The following is a 20,714-nucleotide window of genomic DNA, read 5'->3' as shown; positions in this document are numbered from 1 at the left end:
AAGACTGCTTGAGATAATGCTGCAGAGGAAATAAGAAGCTCATTGGATTTTCTGGCAGATTAAAAAGGTATTTTTTGCACCTAATAAACAGATGAAACACTTTTATTAGAATAGAATATAGAATATTTAACAGACAAAAAGGAAGTACATAAGAGAAGTTCATTGTTAGGGTTTACATATGCTTTAATCCTATTGAAAGCCTGGAGATCAGATTGAAAGTAAACCAGTTGGGTTGACTCAGTAAATTTGTATCATTCTTGTGGAAGTTTCAGAGTAAAATATTAACATGTCACCACATATTCAACAGAATTTTAGTAATCTATGGTGTACTAAGCTGCTTAACCACATGGATATGTGCTCAGAGGAAGCAAAAAACAAAATAAAGGGATCTAGAAAAACATCTTAAATATCAAGCAATGCCTTTAAAAGAGAAGTTAAAAAACAAACACTTATGCCGCATACACACGATCGGACTTTACGGCATACTTGGTCTGGCGTACTGGATTTAGTCGGACAATTCGATCGTGTGTGGGCTCCAGTGGACTTTGTTTTCTCAAAAGTTTGACGGACTTAGATTTGAAACATGTTTCAAATCTGTCCGACGGACTCGAGTCCAGTCGAAAAGTCCGCTCGTCTGTATGCTAGTCCGACGGACAAAAACCGACGCTAGGGCAGCTATTGGCTACTGGCTATGAACTTCCTTGTTTTAGTCCGGTCGTACGTCATCACGTACGAATCCGTTGGACTTTGGTTGATTGTGTGTAGGCAAGTCCATTCATTCAAAAAGTTTGTCGAAAAGTCTGTCCAAAAGTACGCCGGACAAAGTCTGCCGTAAAGTCCGATCGTGTGTACGTGGCATTATACTCACCTAGGTTGCATCGATCGCTGATTGCTCAGTTCTCGGCCTTCAGTGAGCAGAGAGCTGTGACTGTCAGCCATCGGCTCTCTGCTCTGCCCCTTCAGCGCTCACTGGAGTTCTGGGCTGTGGAGGGGGCAGGAGTGGCTGGCTTAGGCTCCTGGTGGCTCACTGAGAAGCTGAGCCAGCTGCCGGTCCAGGCATCTGGGTGGATCCCTGACATTAAAGCCAGGATCTCTCCAGAGTCTGGACTGGCTGAGTGAAGTGAATATGGGTCACATGAGTGCAGAATGAAGTGCACTCCTCTGATCCTGAGGAGAAGTAGGGCCAATGGTATTGCAGGGCCATTGAGCGGCCCCGAACCTCCTCTTCTGGGGTCCCTCGCCAGCTCTCTTGGCTCCTCCTCTTCTCTGTGTGCCATCATAAGTATCGGCTTCCTATGGTGGCACACATTTAGGCTTGGTCCTCAGCTGGGCTGTGTACATCCATTGACACACACACAGCACACAGTGTGGCTCAGCCCCACCCCTGTCCCATTTCACAGGATTGGACTGACAGCAGCAGTAGCCAATGGCTCCAACTGCTGCCTCTGTCCTGTGAATGTCCTGAGAGAAGAGGGAGCCGCTAAAGATGGGTACAACACTGGATCGAGTGAGAACTCAAGTATTTGGGAGGGGGCTGGGTGATACAAATACTGGGACATTTTTTATCTTAAAGCAGGAAAAACATAAAGGTAAAAATGTCTAGCCTTTACAACTGTTTTAATTATACATATGTAGGCCCTAAAGCATGTGTGTAAGTGTGCTTGTGTAACTATTGTAGTGTACTTCACAGCATTTGTAGATGGGAAAGGAGAACATTTTTGCTAGGCAAATATATTTAGGCAAAAGCATATTACACATTTCCATGCATTTACAGATAACACCATAAATGTACAGCAAATGTATGTTCACAGATCTATACAATAAATTTGAACCCAAGGAATTATTTGTATTGAATCCTTACAAAGGTCTAGTTTACAACAAAGTAGGTAGGCATTACTAAAACCGAATGGGCTTTTGGGGAAGCTGGAAATCAGTGTAGTATTTGGCGCTAGCTGCAACCTTCCAGATCCTGCCCAGATTCTTTGCACGTGGCTTCTCCTCTGCATACTGACCACAGGGGGTTGTTAGCTCAGCACTGCCATCATACATAGAATGCATTGTATTTTTTTTTCAATGAATACAAGGCATTCTCTGATTGGGAGAGGTAAAAATCGTGACATAACTGCTCCTCTTCTCCACCTTTTCGAATCAGAGAATGACTTGTATTAGTAGAAAAAAAATACAAAGCCTTCTACCAATGGCAGCATTGCTGAAAATCACAGCTATTACAATAGCAGTAATGATTGCTACAGTGATTTCCAGCTTCCCCAATGGTGTGAGTGATGCATAATTACATTGTGCCAAGCTAGACCATTAGAAGTATGCAAATACAACTAATTCCTGGGTGTATTTCCACTTCTGCAGAGAAATTTGAGAAAACCCCACTATATGTTTGCTCGGTGTTCCCATAGCATACCTAGCAAAAAAAATGCAAAAATATATTTATTTTACCTTTTAGATGCTTCTCAGGAGAAGGTGTCATGGCTGACTGCAAAGTTTTCTCATTACCATACAATGCAAGAAGCCCAGCCTCTACACCTTTAACCCTTTAGGACACACTGTTCAAATCTAGTTACAACTGATAATAAAGATCTGCCTGCACAGTACAGACAGGGTTAATTACAACTAACACAGCTGCCCAGCCCCCTCATAAACAAAGACAATTAGTAGGATTTTACAGTGATGGAGGATCCATAATAGAGCAACTAAAAAAAGGTAAGCTACAGTTTTTATATATATATTTTTAGGGTATGCTATGTGAATGAGAACATGTAACAAATATTGTATAAAGTACTGTAGGTGTTATCCAGATTTGGCTGCAAAGGTGGAAATACACTTTAGTGTATGTAAGTCTAAATAAGGGATGGCAGTGGAAGAAACTGGGACAAAGGTGTAGGAATCTAATGATGGTGCTTCCACTATTAGACAAAGGGGAGTTATTTTGTGTGGATATGATACTATATATTACTATTATATTATAGCACTAGGAGCGTTGGTTTGAATCCCAACTACGGCACAACCTGCCTGAAGTTTGCATTTTCCCCCTGTGTGGGTTTCCTCCAGGTACTCCGGTTTCCTCCCACACTCCAAAGACATGAAGGTAGCCTAATTGGCTCCTGTCTAAATTGGCCCTAGTATATGTATGACTGTATAAAACTATATTTTTAATAAACAGTGTCACACTATGCCTGCCTGGCACCTCTCTGTCCTTCTCCTCATGAATGTCAATTGGGACCTTGGATTGTAAGTTCCTTAAGGACATGGACTGATGTGAATGTACAACATATATGTAAAAGCGCTACGTAAATTGTCGGCGCTATATAAGTACCTGTAATGAATAAAAGAATATTACAAATGGCAAAAATATATATCAGATCATATAAAATGTACTTTTGAAGGCTTTAAAGGTCACATGTTCATAGGTAGTTTATAAGAAAGATGAAGCACTACGCAATATATAAATATATAATGTTCTTTTTGGCTGTAATTCTACAAATGAAGCCTTTGTGTTGTAATTTTAACTGTCTAGACTGTGCATTATTCAATTACTCATCATCATAAATCCATTTATGCATAGAATTTAGCAATCAATCATTAAGACAATAATCTCGTTTGTTGCTTGAGTCCTGTTCAAATGGTATATAAAGGCTCACTGTGGCACATCAATAACCAAGCCTCTTAGAACACTGACTTGCCTCTCTCATCAAGGTAAGAATACCATTCTAATAATGCAATAAACATGTTAAGGGGACCCAACATGTTAGATGATAATTCTGAATTAGAATCAGAATATGAAGAGCTAAAAAGGCTAAAATAGAGGGATTATTATTTTTATTATACAGATATATAAAGCACCAACAGTTTGTGCAGTGCTTTACAGAATAAAGGAAGACAGAACAGTTACAATACAATTCAAGACCAGCAGGTTCAGAGGACCCTACTCGTGAAAGCTTACAATCTAAAAGGGAGAGGCAGGTGATACAAAAGGTGATAACTGTGAGGAATGAGATGATGGAGAAAGTAAAAATGTAATTTGTTAGATAGAGGTGGGCTAGGCTTTCCAGAAGAGAGTTATCTGGATTTGGCTACAAGGTGAACAGAGTAGAAGACAAATTGGATGGAGAATTCCAAACAACGGGAGAAGCTCTGGAGAAGTCTTGGGAGTGAGCATGGGAAGAGGCAATGAGAGAGTTAGTGATCAAGAGGTCTTCAGAGGAGTGATGAGGGTGGTTTGGGTGATATTTTGAAACTAGTTTGGTATGGCTTTGAATGTTGTTGTTACCATGCAAAATCTTTCTTTGCTCGGCGAGTGGAAGCCAGTGAATGGATTGGTAGATAAGGGCAGCGGCCACTGAATTGTTGGTAAGGTGGATGAGACTGGCAGCAGTATGTATGATAGACTAAAGAAGGGAATATTATTATACATTATTATTATACATGATTTATATAGCACCGACAGTTTGCGCAGCGCTTTACAACAGTAGAGCAGACAGTACAATTACAATACAATTCAATACAGGAAGAATCAGAGGGCCCTGCTTGTTAGAGCTTACAATCTAGAAGGGAGGGTCAAGTGATACGAAAGGGTAATAACTGTGGGGGATAAGCTGATGAAGAAAATAAAAGAACAGTTGTTAGGTGGAGGCAGGGTAGGCTTCTCTGAAGAGAAAAGTTTTCAGGGATCGCCTAAAAGTAGATAGATTTGGAGATAGTATAACAGATTGGGGTAGGGTATTCCAGAGGATGGGAGAGGCTCGGGAGAAGTCCTGGAGGTGAATATGGGAGGAGGTGATGAGGGAACTAAAGAGTAGGAGGTCTTGGGAGGAACGAAGAGGACGATTAGGTTGGTATTTTGAGACTAGGCTAGTGATATAGCTGGGGGTAGAGTTGTGGATGGCTTTGTAACTTATTGTTAGTATTTTGAATTTAATTTGCTGGGTGAGTGGCAGCCAATGGAGGGATTGGCAGAGAAGGGTAGCAGATGCTGAGCGGTCTGTAAGGTGGATAAGTCTGGTAGCAATATTCATGATGGACTGAAGGGGGGATAGTCTATTTAAAGGTAAGCCAATGAGGAGGGAGTTGCAGTAGTCGAGGCGAGAGATAACCAGGGAGTGAATCAGGAGATTTGTGGTTTCGTTGGTTAGGAAGGGACGTAGTTTGGAGATGTTGCGGAGGTTGAGGCGGCAAGCTTTGGAAAGGGATTGGATGTGGGGATGAAAAGGAGGGTTCAGAGTCCAGGATAATACCTAGCACTTTGGCATGTGGGGATGGGTGGATGGTTGTGCCATTGCTCTTGACAGAGAAGTCAGGGGAAGAGGCACATGGGGGAGGAAATTATATGAGCTCGGTTTATGGACAAGTTGAGTTTGAGGCAGTGGTGTGATATCTAGACAGATATAAGAAAGGTACAAGAACAGAACCTTGGGGGACCCCGATGGAGAAGGGAAAGGAGAGGAGGAAGTAGAATTCTAAGTGACACTGAAGGTGCGTTGGGATAGCCACCAAAGAGCGCAGGCACGGAGAACGAGGCAATAAAGTGAGGAGGGGGTGGTCAACCGTATCAAAGGCAGCAGAAAGGTCCAGAAGAAGGAGTATAGAATAGTGTCCGTTGGATTTTGCGGTTAGTAAGTCATTTGTGAGTTCTAGAAGAGCAGTTTCTGTGGAGTGTTGAGGGCGAAATCCAGACTGAAGGGGATCAGGAAGGTTATTCTTTATGAGGTGGTCACTCAGTTGGTTGTAGACCAAGTGTTCAAGGAGTTTAGAGGAAAAGGAAAGCAAGGAGATAGGGCGTAGAATGTTAAGATTGGTAGGGTTCAAGGATGGCTTTTTAAGTGTGGGGGTGACCAGTGCATGTTTTAGAGCATTGGGGAAGATTCTAGAAGAGAGGGAGAGATTGAAGATGTGGGTTAGAGAGTGTAGGATAGAGTCAGAGGGTGACCATAGTATTTGAGAGGTAATAGGGTCCAGGTGGTTAGGTGGGCATTAGAAAGGAGTTCAGCAACTTCATCTATAGTAATTTCTGGTGTCATCTGTTTGCCAGGGTTGTAGGGGTCGAGGCCCAATTCTGTGTGTAGTTAGGGGAGCAAGCTTGTCCAGGCTTGAGGACAAGGAATTATTGTAGACAGAAGTGGCTTGGTTGGGACAGGACAGGGGTGAAATTTTGTCATAGAAGTGATCAGTAGCAGAATAAAGGAGAGAAGGGTTGAAGTGGCAAAGGTTTCTACTGGTGATGGTTAGGTGATTGGAGGCAAAGGTGGTGGAAGATAGGGAGAGAGTGAAACTAATAAGGTGGTGATCAGAGAGAGGAAAAGGATTGTTGGAGAGGTGGCATGGAGCACATAGGTAGGAGAATACAAGGTCAAGGGTGTTGCCATCAGAGTGAGTAGAAGCCTGTACCCATTGCTTCAGGTCAAATGAGAAGGCTAGACTAAGAAGTTTAGAAGCAGCAGGAGGGCTTGTATTAACAGGGATGTTGAAGTCGCCGAGAAGGATTGTGGAAATTTCAGAAGAGAGAAAGTAGGGAGGCCAAAAACGCATCAAGGAAAGTTGATAACATTTCGGGGGGGGGGGGGGGGGGGCGGTAGATCACAGCAATTCTTAGGGAAGTTGAAGAGAATAGGCGTATACAGTGAACTTCAAATGATGAGAGGGACAGAGAGGGAGGAGAGTGAAGAACCTGGAAGGTGCTCTATGGGGATAGGAGGAATCCCACTCTACCACCCTTGCGTTCATTAGGTCTAGGGGAGTGAGTCCAGAGAAGGCCACCGCGGGAGAGGGAAGTAGGAAAAGGAGCGTTGGATTCATGGAGCCAGGTTTCGGTGATAGCAAGTAGATTAAAGGAGTTTGTGACAGAGAGGTCATGAACAGTGGTAAATTTCTTGCAGACAGAGCGGGTGTTCCAGAGGGCACAGGAGAAGGGGAGGCTGGTTTTGGGAAGAAGCGGAATGGAGACTAAATTGCGTAGATTAAGACTACTGCCAGAGGATGTGGGGTGATGGGAGTGTTGGGCACAGTTGAATAAGGGAGGCCCAGGGTTTGGGGATATATCTCCAGAGGTTAGGAGAAGCAGAAGAGTAAGGGAGGTAATATGAGAATACGATTTATATGAGGGGACATGCTTCAGCGCATATGGAATTAGAGTTAGAAAGAGGTAATGAGTGTAGTAATAGGGAGAGGGGAGAAGTGAGGGTGATATGTACAGATTGTGGGGTGGAGAAGAGGGGTGAAGAAAAGAGAGTTTGAGGAGAGAGGCTGCAACTGTGAAAAGGAGAGGTAAAGATTGCATGTTTCAGAGGTGAAGGAGAGTTGATTTGGAAATGAGGTTACTGCAGTCTGGTGTTTTGTAAAGTAGTCTGCTGATGCTGTTTGCTTTGTGCAAGAGCGGAAGTGCCACTTTTTTAACCCCTTCATGCCGACCGTATGCAAATTTGCATTCATGGCTTGAAGGGGTTATACCAGGCTGATTCCTACACCTGCAGGCATCAACCCAGTACCGTTTTTTAGAGCGGGCAGTTGGCTCTTTAGTGATAACAACCAATGTGGCTAAAAGCTGCAAAATATGGACAAAGAAGGAAGAATTACTCCTGCGCTTGTGAGGGCGTTTTGGTGTAAATTGGTAGTATTGTGGACAGTAGAAGAACTGAAAGAGATGGTGTTGCGTGTCCCGCTGCCCCGACTGACTCTGGGGTGGTCAGAGGAAGACTATGTAAAGAAAGGTGGATGGAGGGCACGTGATCAACGCTAACATCAAAGAATGTTTGATTTATTCATATATAATGGAATGCAAACATATAGATAATACCAATACTACGTTTCATACAAGCAGGTAATATGCACTAAAAAAAGTTAAAAATAGGTTAAAAGTAATAAATGCCCATGTTAAGGCAAGTATTTCAAGTTGGCTAAAAGCTGCTCGGCTGTTATCCTAAAGGAGTTGGAGGGGACGTCCTCCCTCACGCCACCTTCAACCGCTCTTCTCGGGCCTCCCGTCACACCGGATTCGGCTCTGATCAGGTCTTCAACTTAAAATCCCATAAGCGACGTCACTATGTCACTTCCGGTTTACTCGGTTGCCAATGGCGCCGATTTTAAAATAATGACAGTATTCAGAATCCCTGATCCCTCCATAAAGAGTACCTGTCACCACCTATTACTGTCACAAGGGATGTTTATATTCCTTGTGACAGCAATAAAAGTGATCAGATTTTTTTTTAAAGGGACAATGTAAAAAAAAAAAGAAAAACAAAGAAAAAAATAAATAAGAAAAAAAAAAGTTTAAAGCTCCCCCATCCCTGCGTGCGCGTGCAGCAAAGAAAACGCAGATGTAAGTCGTGCCCGCAAATGTAAATGGTGTTCAAATCACACATGTGAGGTATCGCCACGGTTGTCAGAGTGAGAACAATGGTAACCGTTAAAGTGTCGCCTATGGAGATTTTTAGGTACCGTAGTTTGTCTCCATTCCACTAGTGTATGCAATTTCAAAGCATGACATGTTACGTTAACATAACAGTAACATAAATGCAGTTTACCAAAGAGGCATTTGAAATGCAGTCAGTCTGTGTTCAGTTTAAGGTGGATGTGAGTAGCAGGATATAAATGCAGTTTACCAAAGAGACAAAGAGGGAATATATTACTTTTGTATCATCAGGCTATACATGTGCTAGACACAGGCAGTTCTAGATGTACTAAACCAGGCATATAGGCATTGATGTGCACTGGCTCCACTCACCGAGAAGCAATGCCTGTTTATTCTGCATCAAAAGTGATTACATTTAAAGAAGGCATATTGTACAGTTAAGTTTAAAATTTCAATTTCAACGTTTAACTGACAAATGCAAAAGGCTTAATACACTTTTACAATGCATTAAACTACATTATGTTTTACTTTCATCAGGAATTGAAGATGAAGTTGCTGTTAATCTTTGCCATTTTATTCATAGCAGTTGAGGGCTGGCCAGTAAGTATGCTTCACCGGTTGTACTTTATTTAGGCTCCATTCACACCTGGGCAATTCCAATCATAAAATCGCTGCAGTTCTGCCAGCAATTCCAAACCACAGGGCGCATTTGCGATGCCATTACTTCTTAATGGCACCCCGATCGATGTGCGATTTTGCTGCGATAAATCGCGATGCAATTGCAGCAAATCGCAACTCGAGCCTCTGTTGCCCAAAAGAAGCATCTGCTCCTTTTTGACCCACAAGCTTTGCGCATCCCACATTTTGGAGCGTTTTGGAATCACGAGCTGTATCTTGGTGATTCAGCCTGCGATTTAAATCGCCTAGGTGTGAATGGAGCCTAATAAATAAGCCTTAAAGTTGAAATCTGGGGGAAAAACTTTACTCATACAGCGCAAGCGTTAACTGTTTGTTTTACCTTGGGTAATAAGGTGATATTCTTACCTTATCCTTGCTCCCCCAGTAGTCCACACCCCTCCCTCCACTGTCCAAAGTCCCAAGATGTGAGCGGGCCCTCTGTAACTTCACAGGACTGCACAGCACAGAGGAAGCCTGTGAGAGTGAGGAGTAAGGAAATTATCACCTTATTCATCATGCCCTAGGAATATCAAGCAGTTAACCTTTGCGTTGCAGTGGTGGATCCACTGCAAGTGTACATTTTTTTTTCCCCCGGAATTCAGTTTAAAAAAATTACACTGTGTTGACCTAACAATTTGCAGTATAACTGTAATTAATCAAAATGTTTCATTTTGCTTTATCTTAGAAGATTTTTTGGAAAAGTGCAAAATATATGATTAACCCTCTGCTGTAGAAGATATAATGATTTTTTCATCTCTTATAGTAGAGCTGGGCATTTTGGTTATTAGAAGGCTGCAGTCAACTCCTAAGATCACGCTCACGGGCTTCAGCTTGTATAAAGCAGCGTGTACAATGATGGCTTTAACTTGCCAAAAGCTTTGCAATTGCTTTGCAAAACCTTAGAGCCCTTGCACACTGGGGCGGTTTGCAGGCGCTATTGCGCTAATAATAGCGCCTGCAAACCGCCCCAAAAGTGCCGCTGCTGTGTATCCAGTGTGCAAGCCCCGAGGGCTTGCACACTGGAGCGATGTGCTGGCAGGACGGTAAAAAAAGTCCTGCCAGCAGCATCTTCGGAGCGGTGAAGGAGCGGTGTGTATACCGCTCCCTTACCGCTCCTGCCCATTGAAATCAATGGGACGGCGCGGCTATACCGCCGGCAAAGCGCCTCTGCAGAGGCGCTTTGCGGTGGTATTTAACCCTTTCTCGGCCGCTAGCGGGGGGTAAAACTGCCCCGCTAGCGGCCGGTAAAACCGCCCCGCTAGCGGCCGCATACCGACGGTAAAACGCCGCTAATAATGTGCAAGGGCTCTAACTGTACATACTGCTCTTGTACAAGCAGTGGCCCATGTCAGGAGGGCCTTAGGGAGTCAATTGTTTACAGCTTTTCAACTGTTGGACCATGGATCTAAAGAAGTGAAACAAGTAATTTGGTTAGGATGATCAATGATTCCAAATGCAAAATAGACTGTGCACGTTGAAACTAAAGTTGCTCCAGAGCTTAGTAATTGAGGTAAAGCTTCATTTTACAAAGAATACTCAATCACATGCAAGGAAAAAAAACAGCATTCTTGCATATGATTGGATGATGGAAGTCAGCAGAGTGCAACTTTAGTAAATCAACCCCAATGAATCTCTAAGCTTGAGCTATAGCACACTAAAAACAAATTAGCTGGAACTCCGCTTCTCAGCTGATTTTTTTTCAGGGCTCTAAAAAGCTTATTAGTGATGCCAATCCAAAACCAAATGGAAGAACTCTCCACTTTCTTGTTAGATGGCAGAATTCCTGTAATGAAAAGCCCATCCAATGACACGTGTTTACTATAGTGCCACTGCAACAGTTAAGCTGGCCATAGATAGTTGGAATCTTGGTCGGTTCAGCAGGAGCCAGGTGTGTTTCAAACCATGTATGGGCAGGCTGAATGTACCCAAGTTGATTGATCGATCAACTTGGGTACAACCAGCCTGCCAGGTTTTACATGCGATTATTGCTAGTGGCTGTTATGGCCGCTAGCAATAATCACTGTGTTCGTGTTCTCCTGGAAGGGGGGTGGGGGAAGCTGTCCTCGGAGAACACAATGGCGCAGTGGGAGGGATCCCCCCATCAATCCTGACTTTTGCAAGAAAGACAATCGCTCCGTCTGAGGCCAGCCTAACAGTCACACTATGCACAAGAATACTATTATGTTTGCCATTTTATACAATTACTGCAGTTGAACAGAAGATTTACATTGCTTTTCTTTCTCCAAATAAGTTTCGTAAGCATAGTGGCTCTCCTGAACACAGAGAAAAGCTGCATTTCTTTGGCCCCAGACATGGACGCAAACCTACACATGGATATTTGCCTCATCGTGGACATAAACCAGGATTTAAATATCAGAATGTAATTAAGTTTCCAAACAAGGTAATTTTAGGCTGTTGGAACATTTTACCTTCCGTTTTTACAGTAAGAGTTTACAGAAAGCATTTTCATGTTTATTTTGCATGAAGCGATGCGGTGCCTGTGACCCTGGCAAAGAGATCTCCCTCCATCTCCAATCCTACTGTGCGAGCTAATTATCTGTTGTGAGCTGAAATAGTTGGTCCCTGACTCTGAAGTGCATTTTCTCCTTTTTCTCCTAGCAAATACACATGGAGAGCAGTAACAGTAGTGTTATGCTGTCACTAGCACTCCAGTTAATTCTTCATTGGAATATACTGACAATGCAGGAAAAATTCCCCAGTGAGTTCAGTTTACATTAAAGGCCCCTTTCACACTGGCAGAGTCTTCCAGCGAATCTGCCTGCTCAGCGTGGGTTTTCTCCTCTGATCCTCGCTGAGAAGGTAGATGACAGATCCGTGTCCGCTCTGCAGAGCGGACACAGCTTGTTTACCTCTATGGGCAGTTGGATGGAAACTGACCGTCTATTTGTTTACACCCGACTGTCATCCGATCCAATCCTCTGGATCCCCAGCCATCTGTTTTTAGTGGGCAGGATCGGACCGGGAGTCGGCGGGTGTCAACGGACACATATCCATTGACATCTGCCGCTCCATAGAGGGCAATAGGTGGTCTAATCGGCTCTGCCTAAAAAAACTGACAAAATTGACAACCTAATTGGTCCGCCCGTATGAAAGAGCCTAACGCTCAGTGTAGGAAGGGCAACTCAGAGGCTGGAAGGATATCTTTTTACTTTCCAGTTTCAAGAAAATATAAGCCAAATGAGGTACCAACTGAAAAATTAAAATAAAAGATTTTGGGTACAGTTCCAGCTTTAGGGTGCCTTCACGCTATAATTAAATGGCCCTCAATAAACCTCATACCTCTAAGGTCATCATACAAATTACATTCTATTGTCACAATCTTTGTACAATCAATTTTAATTCTATGCAATATGCAGACCTACCTAATCTATCTAATACATTTGTATCCAATTAGGCAGCTCCCTGTACTACATTATTAGTAAATAATAGATTTGAAGGAGATTGTACAAAAGATTGTAACGGGTAAGCATAAGATTTGCAGTCTGTGTACAATAAGTCTGTTTAAATACAGTGATATCACCCATCTTTCCCAATTGGCTAGAACAAGTTTTTGAGCTTACCCAGTCTCTATGCTGTTAACAGGCTCTATGAACAAGTACTGTTATATGAAATCTGTCACTTCAAAAACCCCCAGCAAAAGTTATATGTAATAGAAGCCTCCTAACAAATACCTTTCTGGTAGACAGCAAGCCTAAACTCTGCTGTTTTAAAACACAACAGCCACTGGCAGAATCTTCCATGTCTATCCAGTTTTTGGGTTTGTGAGATGCCTGATACCCTACTACACTAAATGGTTCCTCTTGCCCATAAACTTTGTTTAAGAATATTCGTTTGATTTTTTTTAACTTTTAGTGGGGTCAAACTGGCATTTTTTTCAACTGCAGGGATTGGAAAATTTGAAGGATCAAGATGGAACTTTTTTCTTAAAGCGGAGTTCCACCCAAAAATTGAACTTTTAGCTTTAAGCGCAGGTGACCCCCTGACGTTCCACTTTTTAGAGGTATCCCTCTCCCACCTCCTTCTGGAGCTCTGCGGCACCGGAAGGAAGATCACCTCCCCCCCCCCACAATCTTCTGGGACACGTCACAGATCCCAGAAGATTGCCCGGCAGTGCATGCCCGGCTGTGAAGCCGCCCACAGTAAGAATGCCAGCGCTATGGAGAGGAGGGGGAGAGGAGTGGGGCTTTGTATGCCCGCATCGCTGGACCGTGGGACAGGTGAGTGTTTGATTATTAAAAGTCAGCAGCTATACTTTTTGTAGCTGTTGACTTTTAATATTTTTTTTTTGGTGGAACTCCGCTTTAAACAAACAAATTTCTGAAAGTGTATGCAGTTTTCATTATGAAATTATATTCAATACAAAATCACATCTTAAAAGCAAACAAAATGTTGAAGTACTTTTAAAATGACATTCATCGATTCATTGAACTACTGAGAATGTTTGCACAAACGTTTGTTCAAAAAACCACTAGTATATGGCAAGCTTTAATCACTTCTGTATACTGTACTGCCATAGGACCAGAAGTTGGAACCACAACTACATGGTGTGGGAGGCAGCCCCTAAAGCTGGAAGCAGCCGCTATCGGCCGGTTCAACCTGTCCAGCTTCTGTCGAAGGGGCACGACCGAAAATTATCTGCCGATCAGCATCTGATTAGCGCTTGCAGCCTATGGCTGCGAGCGCTGACCGGTGTGTTCTGGCGGGGGCAGTCCCCCTGTCAGAACACAATAGCTCAACTTAGGGTTTGCTGTATTGACATTGGATAGTAGTACAGCGAGCTCCTCAGTTTTGTTTTCATTCAGCCCGCTGAGTTGAACGAAAAGATTCATCAAGCGCAGATGGGATAACGCAAGCAATGGCATGGGTCGCCAACTACCTTTCTGAAGCAATATCTAAAGCAGAGTGTTTTCTTCATATAATGTAAGCCCAGGCTGATACTCAATGGAAAGCGCCTTTTTTGGTAACACAAGATATGCAGTACATTTTGAATGAAGACATTAGGAAATGCATGCATGGAAAGCAGTAATGTTTTTCTAACATTACTACATACACATATAGTACAGTTTACAGTTCAAATGCTATGATATCTATCAGGCAGTAAAGCAGTCAAAGTAGACATCGAGACACACAAAGAAATACATATGTGTGAATTGTATAACCTAATTAGATGATTACCGAAGGCTAATATCAGACAGAGTGACATAATTCTATTGTTTTTATATAAAAACATATTTAATTAATTAGAATATATAACTTGATTAAATGGTGTTTTTATATATTTTCCTTTGAGACCTTCACTAACTTCATGTCCCTGTAACGGGGGGGGGGGGGCACAGACAAGAAAAGAATTGTAACATTCTCACAAAATTTGGGATGCACAGGTTCCCCAAGAGGCAGCAGAAAGGCTGTATGACCTCTCTGTCACCTGGGGGAGTAGACCAGAAGCAAGAATGCAGTACATAACATTACTAATTTCTGCTGTTGTAGGAGCTCTTTCTGGACACCTTTTTGGTCCGTGGCAACCGATAAAAACCTGGACTTGCACTTTTTATTTTAATGCAGAACATCACAATGCATGGTATGTACATTATGGTGTACTTCATTGAAGGTGCACTGCAGACTACTGTAGTTTTTTGGATGCCATTCTAAGAGTGCTTTCAAAACTGCTGGCGCCCGGGTGTTGGCGGTAAAGCGGTGCTATTTTTAGCGCCGCTTTACCGTCATTTTAGCTGTGCTATTCGGCTGCTAGCAAGGCGTTTTTAACCCTCGCTAGTGGCCGAAAAAGGGTTAAAACCACCCGCAAAACGCCGCTGCAGCGGCGACACGCATTGATTTCAATGGGGCGCTATAGGAGCAGTGTATTCACTGCTCCAAAGAAGCTGCTTGCAGGACTTTTTGTGACGCCCTGCCAGTGCAGTGGCCCAGTGTGGAAGCACTCGTGCTTTCACACTGGGTTTGCAGCTGAGGCTTTTTTCAGGCGCTTAAAGCGCCTGAAAAACGCCTCCAGTATGAAAGGGGTTTTAATGTAAAGCACTGCAATATAAAGCCATGTATTACCATGATATATATAACACACTGTGCAGCGCTAATATGTATGAAAACAATACTAATACAAATATATGAATCCAATAAAACACTATATATAACATGTCTAAAACGTATCAACATATAAAAGGAATATATAAATAAAGTGCTTGTGCTCCACGATATGTACTCGGTCCTCAATAAGGTTTTTAAACTAAACGGCAACAGTCCATATATATAAAAATAAAGTGCTCCGTGAATATTCAATTAATCCTCGATGAGGTGTTTAAAACCCCTTCCCGCCGACCGTACGCAGATATGCGTACTCGGCTTTCCGGGGTTATACCGGGATGATGCCCGCAGCTGCAGGCATCATCCCGGTACCGTTGTTTACAGCGGGCGATCGGCTACCCATGTATAACAACCGATGCGGCTAAAAGCCGCTCGGCTGTTATACCGGAGGAGAGGGAGGGGACATCCTGCCCCTCCCGCCGCTGTTACCGGGCCTCCCGTGCGATCGGGAGGCCCGGTGTCCATTCGGCTGCCTTCGGCGGCTGGGGGCGGGCTGGAATGAAGCTGTGAGCGGCTTCGTTCCAGCCTTCTCATTGTAAACGCGGAAGCGACGTCATGACGTCACTTCCCGTTTACTCGGCTGCCAATGGCGCCGAATTTAAAAAAGTACACAGTATTCAGAATCGCCGTTTTTGGCGATCTGAATACTTTGAAGTGTAAAGTAGGGATCGGGGGTCTTTTAGACCCCCGATCCCTCCATAAAGAGTACCTGTCACCACCTATTACTGTCACAAGGGATGTTTACATTGCTTGTGACAGCAATAAAAGTAAAAAAAAAAAATAAATTTTTAAACACAATTTATAAAGTACAAAAATAAATAAAATAAAAAAAAAAAAAATTTTTAAAGTGCCCCTGTCCCTGCGAGCTCGCGCAGTGAAGAAAACGCATACGGAAGTCGCGCCTGCATATGTAAACGGTGTTCAAACCACACATGTGAGGTATCGCCGTGATCGTCAGAGCGAGAGCAATAATTCTAGCCCTAGACCTCCTCTGTAGCTCAAACCTGGTAACCGTAAAAATTTTTTAAAGCGTCGCCTATGGAAATTCATAGGTACCGTAGTTCGCCGCCATTCCACGAGTGCGTGCAATTATAAAGGGTGACATGTTTGGTATCTATTTATTCGGCGTAACATCTTCTTTCACATTATACAAAAAAATTGGGGTAACTTTACTGTTTGGATTTTTTAAAATTCATGAAAGTGTCACTTTTCCAAAAATTTGCGTTTAAAACACCGCTGCACAAATACCGTGTGATAAAAAATATTGCAACAATCGCCATTTTATTCTCTAGATTCTCTGCTAAAAAAATATATATAATGTTTGGGGGTTCTAAGTAATTTTCTAGCAAAAAATACGGATTTTAACTTGTAAACACCAAATTTCAAAAATAGGCTTAGTCATGAAAGGGTTAAACTAAACTGCAAAAGTCCATATTAACATCAACCATGTGATAATTGTGTCTTCATGCGGTGTTCGCACACAACCCCCACCGGGTGTACCCTTCTCCATATACAGTGGGGACGGAAAGTATTCAGACCCCCTTAAATTTTTCACTCTTTGTTATATTGCAGCCATTTGCTAAAATCATTTAAGTTAATTTTTTTTCCTCATTAATGTACACACAGCACCCCATATTTACAGAAAAACACAGATTTGTTGACATTTTTGCAGATTTATTAAAAAAAGAAAAACTGAAATATGACATGGTCCTAAGTATTCAGACCCTTTGCTGTGACACTCATATATTTAACTCAGGTGCTGTCCATTTCTTCTGATCATCCTTGAGATGGTTCTGCACCTTCATTTGAGTCCAGCTGTGTTTGATTATACTGATTGGACTTGATTAGGAAAGCCACACACCTGTCTACATAAGACCTTATAGCTCACAGTGCATGTCAGAGCAAATGAGAATCATGAGGTCAAAGGAACTGCCTGAAGAGCTCAGAGACAGAATTGTGGCAAGGCACAGATCTGGCCAAGGTTACAAAAAAATTCTGCTGCACTTAAGGTTCCTAAGAGCACAGTGACCTCCATAATCCCTAAATGGAAGACGTTTGGGACGACCAGAACACTTCCTAGAGCTGGCCGTCTGGCCTAACTGAGCTATGGGGGGAGAAGAGCCTTGGTGAGAAAGGTAAAGAAGAACCCAAATATCACTGTGGCTGAGTTCCAGAGATGCAGTCGGGAGATGGGAGAAAGTTGTAGAAAGTCAACCATTACTGCAGCCCTCCACCAGTCGGGGCCTTATGGCAGAGTGGCCCGACGGAAGCCTCTCCTCAGTGCAAGACACATGAAAGACTGCATGGAGTTTGCTAAAAAAACACCTGAAGGACTCCAAGATGGTGAGAAATAAGATTCTCTGGTCTGATGAGACCAAGATAGAACTTTTTGGCCTTAATTCTAAGCGGTATGTGTCGAGAAAACCAGGCACTGCTCATCACCTGTCCAATACAGTCCCAACAGTGAAGCATGGTGGTGGCAGCATCATGCTGTGGGGAGTTTTTCAGCTGCAGGGACAGGCGGCCAAGTACATGGATATCCTGGATGAAAACCTTCTCCAGGGTGCTCAGGACCTCAGACTGGGCCGAAGGTTTACCTTCCAACAAGACAATGACCCTAAGCACACAGCTAAAATAGCGAAGGAGTGGCTTCACAACAACTCTGTGACTGTTCTTGAATGGCCCAGCCAGAGCCCTGACTTAAACCCAATTGAGCATCTCTGGAGAGACCTAAAAATGGCTGTCCACCAACGTTTATAATCCAACCTGACAGAACTGGAGAGGATCTGCAAGGAGGAATGGCAGAGGATCCCCAAATCCAGGTGTGAAAAACTTGTTGCATCTTTCCCAAAAAGACTCATGGCTGTATTAGATCAAAAGGGTGCTTCAACTAAATACTAAGCAAAGGGTCTGAATACTTAGGACCATGTGATAGTTCAGTTTTTCTTTTTTAATAAATCTGCAAAAATGTCAACAATTCTGTGTTTTTCTGTCAATATGGGGTGCTGTGTGTACATTAATGAGGAAAAAAATGAACTTAAATGATTTTAGCAAATGGCTGCAATATAACAAAGAGTGAAAAATTTAAGGGGGTCTGAATACTTTCCATCCCCACTGTATATCGTATCATCACATTGTGGGGAAGTGCAGGCAGCTGATTATAGTTATAATTTTTTTTGTTTATTTAAGTTATATTAAGCTTAGTGTGACAGCTCACAAGGTTTCACCCATTGGTTTCATGTATTACCATGAGCTGGTGTAACAAGTGTAACAATATTTTCAAACCACATAGGTGTGAAGCCAGCCAAAAATTTTCAGCTAGAGATTTTATATGGGGCAGAGATAGAGGCTAACATGTAGAAGACAGTTATTTGTTAGTGAAAGGCCTGCTTTAAATTACTAAGGTGTGTTCTTTTATTCTATACATTTAACTACTGTACTATTATTTCAGAATTCAAAGACATGTCAGAGTACAACTACTGGAACTCCTACATCAACTACAGTAGCTTCAACAACTACACAAACTCCAACTACAACCATAACTCCGACAACAACCCAAACACCAATAACCATAATTCCAACAACTATTTTGGAAACCACTATGGCACCTGTTACTGAGAATTTGAATACTTTGAATACCCAAGGACCAGGAAGAGGAGATATATGACCTATTAGGAAACTACTTGTCATAATGTTTAACAAAATAAACTTCACATCATTCTAGAGTAATATGACATTTAGATTCCGAGGGGGTGAATTTATAAATTGTTTCACCCAAGATTCACACATTTTTCAAATTAAAAATGTGTGAATCTTGGGTGAAAGTTGTGTAAATGTTGGGTATAAACATTGAGACTTACTAAGAAAAATGACGAGGAAAACAATGTAAACATCATTTAGTCAAACAGCCAAAGTTAAAATCACACTGTAATTGATATCACATGTACTCTGTAAATTTAATAAAGCATTCTGCAGAAAATGTCTGTGTATGTTCACTAACAGTTAAACAGTTAAAGCTGTTACAAGCAAAACAGAGTTATGTTCAATAGGGGACTTTGGAGGTACTATAAAGAGTCACACTTCCATTTATAAATTATTTTGGTTCACACTTTATTTATACAAAGATTTACATGCCACAGGTCCAGAAAACCTGGCACCTATGTGTATACCTTCTATTGTAAAACAAAAATATCTCCTAGCTCAAATCTCTACAACACAATGGGGTTGATTTACTAAAGGCAAATCCACTTTGCACTGCAAGTGCACTTGGAAGTGCAGTCGCTGTAGATCTGAGGGGAAGATCTGAAGTGAGGTGAGGCTCTGCTGATTGCTATCATTCAATCATGTACAAACAAAAATTCTGTTTTTTATTTTCCTCGCATGCCCCTCTCAGATCTACAGCTACTACACTTCCAATTGCACTGTAGTGCAAAGTGGATTTGCCTTTAGTTAATAAACCCCCATATCTCAAATAACTCAGACTTTAATTGTCAGACACATGACACAAAAATATGTATACTTATTTCTAGGATATGGGCAGGGGTGGCTTGATGCTCAAAGAAAAACAATGTTTTCTTATTTAGTCTTGTACCACTGCTGTCCATATCCCAGGACAAATTTGAGATATGTGTGTTTATTGCATCACAGATGTGACAAGTAAAGGTTCCAGGCTAACTGGACCTATGACATGTATTTTTTCATCTTTGTATGAATTACTGTGAACAAAATTTTACAAATGTTGTGACCCTTTATAGTAACCACAAAGTCATACAGTGTACATAACTATGTCTTCCTTGATTTTGACTGGGATGCGATTCTGGTACTTAAAGCATAACTCCACTTTTATTGATAAAAATACCCCCCCCCCCCCCCCCCCCCAGTGTATATATGTACATTGCAAGGATTTGAACAAACTTTGTTGCAGATTCCTACCTTTTGTTAGCAGACTTATAGTTTCAAGATTTGTGTCTCAGATACCAATTTTCCTTTCCCAACATGTGGTTATAAAGCCAGGACATTTTTTTACCCTAATGCATTCCCTGAGTTAAGGTAAGGAAAATAAAAAAAATGTCCACTACTTGAATCACTCCCCTACCTCCCTAAATACTTATTGCAATCCAGCACTGTGCCTATCTGCAGTCACGCTGGTCTTCAGTCTTCTCACAGGGCACAGAGGCAGCAGTTGGAGCCATTGGCTCAGGCTGCTGTCAGTCAAATTCTGTAAGGAAGGAGCAAGGGCTGCGCTGAGCCACGCTGTGTGCATCTATGGCCCCTCGGGAGAGAGCCCGCACATCTGCCCCCATAGAAAGCAGTTTTCTATGGGGCCAGACACTGAAAAGGATGAGCAGAGATCACTGGGGGGGGGGGGGGGAGTTCTGTGCAATACCATTGCACAGAGCAAATATGTATACCATGTTTATTATTAAACATGTAACCTTTACAACCAATTTAAAGCATGTTTGCACAATTTAAAGAAGGCTATGGTGGGTACAAATTGATTCTGGCTGTCTGGATTAGATTTGTTATTTTGCGTAATTGCAGCCTCCTCTTGCTTCAGCAACTA

General features: G+C 42.4%; 1 long non-coding RNA gene across 1 annotated transcript; it reads left to right on the top strand.

The window, feature by feature from the left end:
• The first annotated feature begins 3,613 nt into the window (after positions 1-3,613).
• On the top strand, positions 3,614-18,681 carry LOC141110162 (uncharacterized). Its single transcript, XR_012236257.1, has 4 exons — positions 3,614-3,708; positions 8,894-8,956; positions 11,286-11,435; positions 18,603-18,681. It is a non-coding gene; the product is annotated as an uncharacterized lncRNA (long non-coding RNA).
• The last annotated feature ends 2,033 nt before the right edge of the window (positions 18,682-20,714 follow it).

The sequence above is a fragment of the Aquarana catesbeiana genome, linkage group LG01 (assembly GCF_042186555.1).
Source record: "Aquarana catesbeiana isolate 2022-GZ linkage group LG01, ASM4218655v1, whole genome shotgun sequence".
Taxonomy (NCBI): Eukaryota; Metazoa; Chordata; class Amphibia; order Anura; family Ranidae; genus Aquarana; species Aquarana catesbeiana.
The sequence above is the reverse complement of the archived record's forward strand: the minus strand, read 5'-3'. Positions and strand labels throughout refer to the sequence as shown.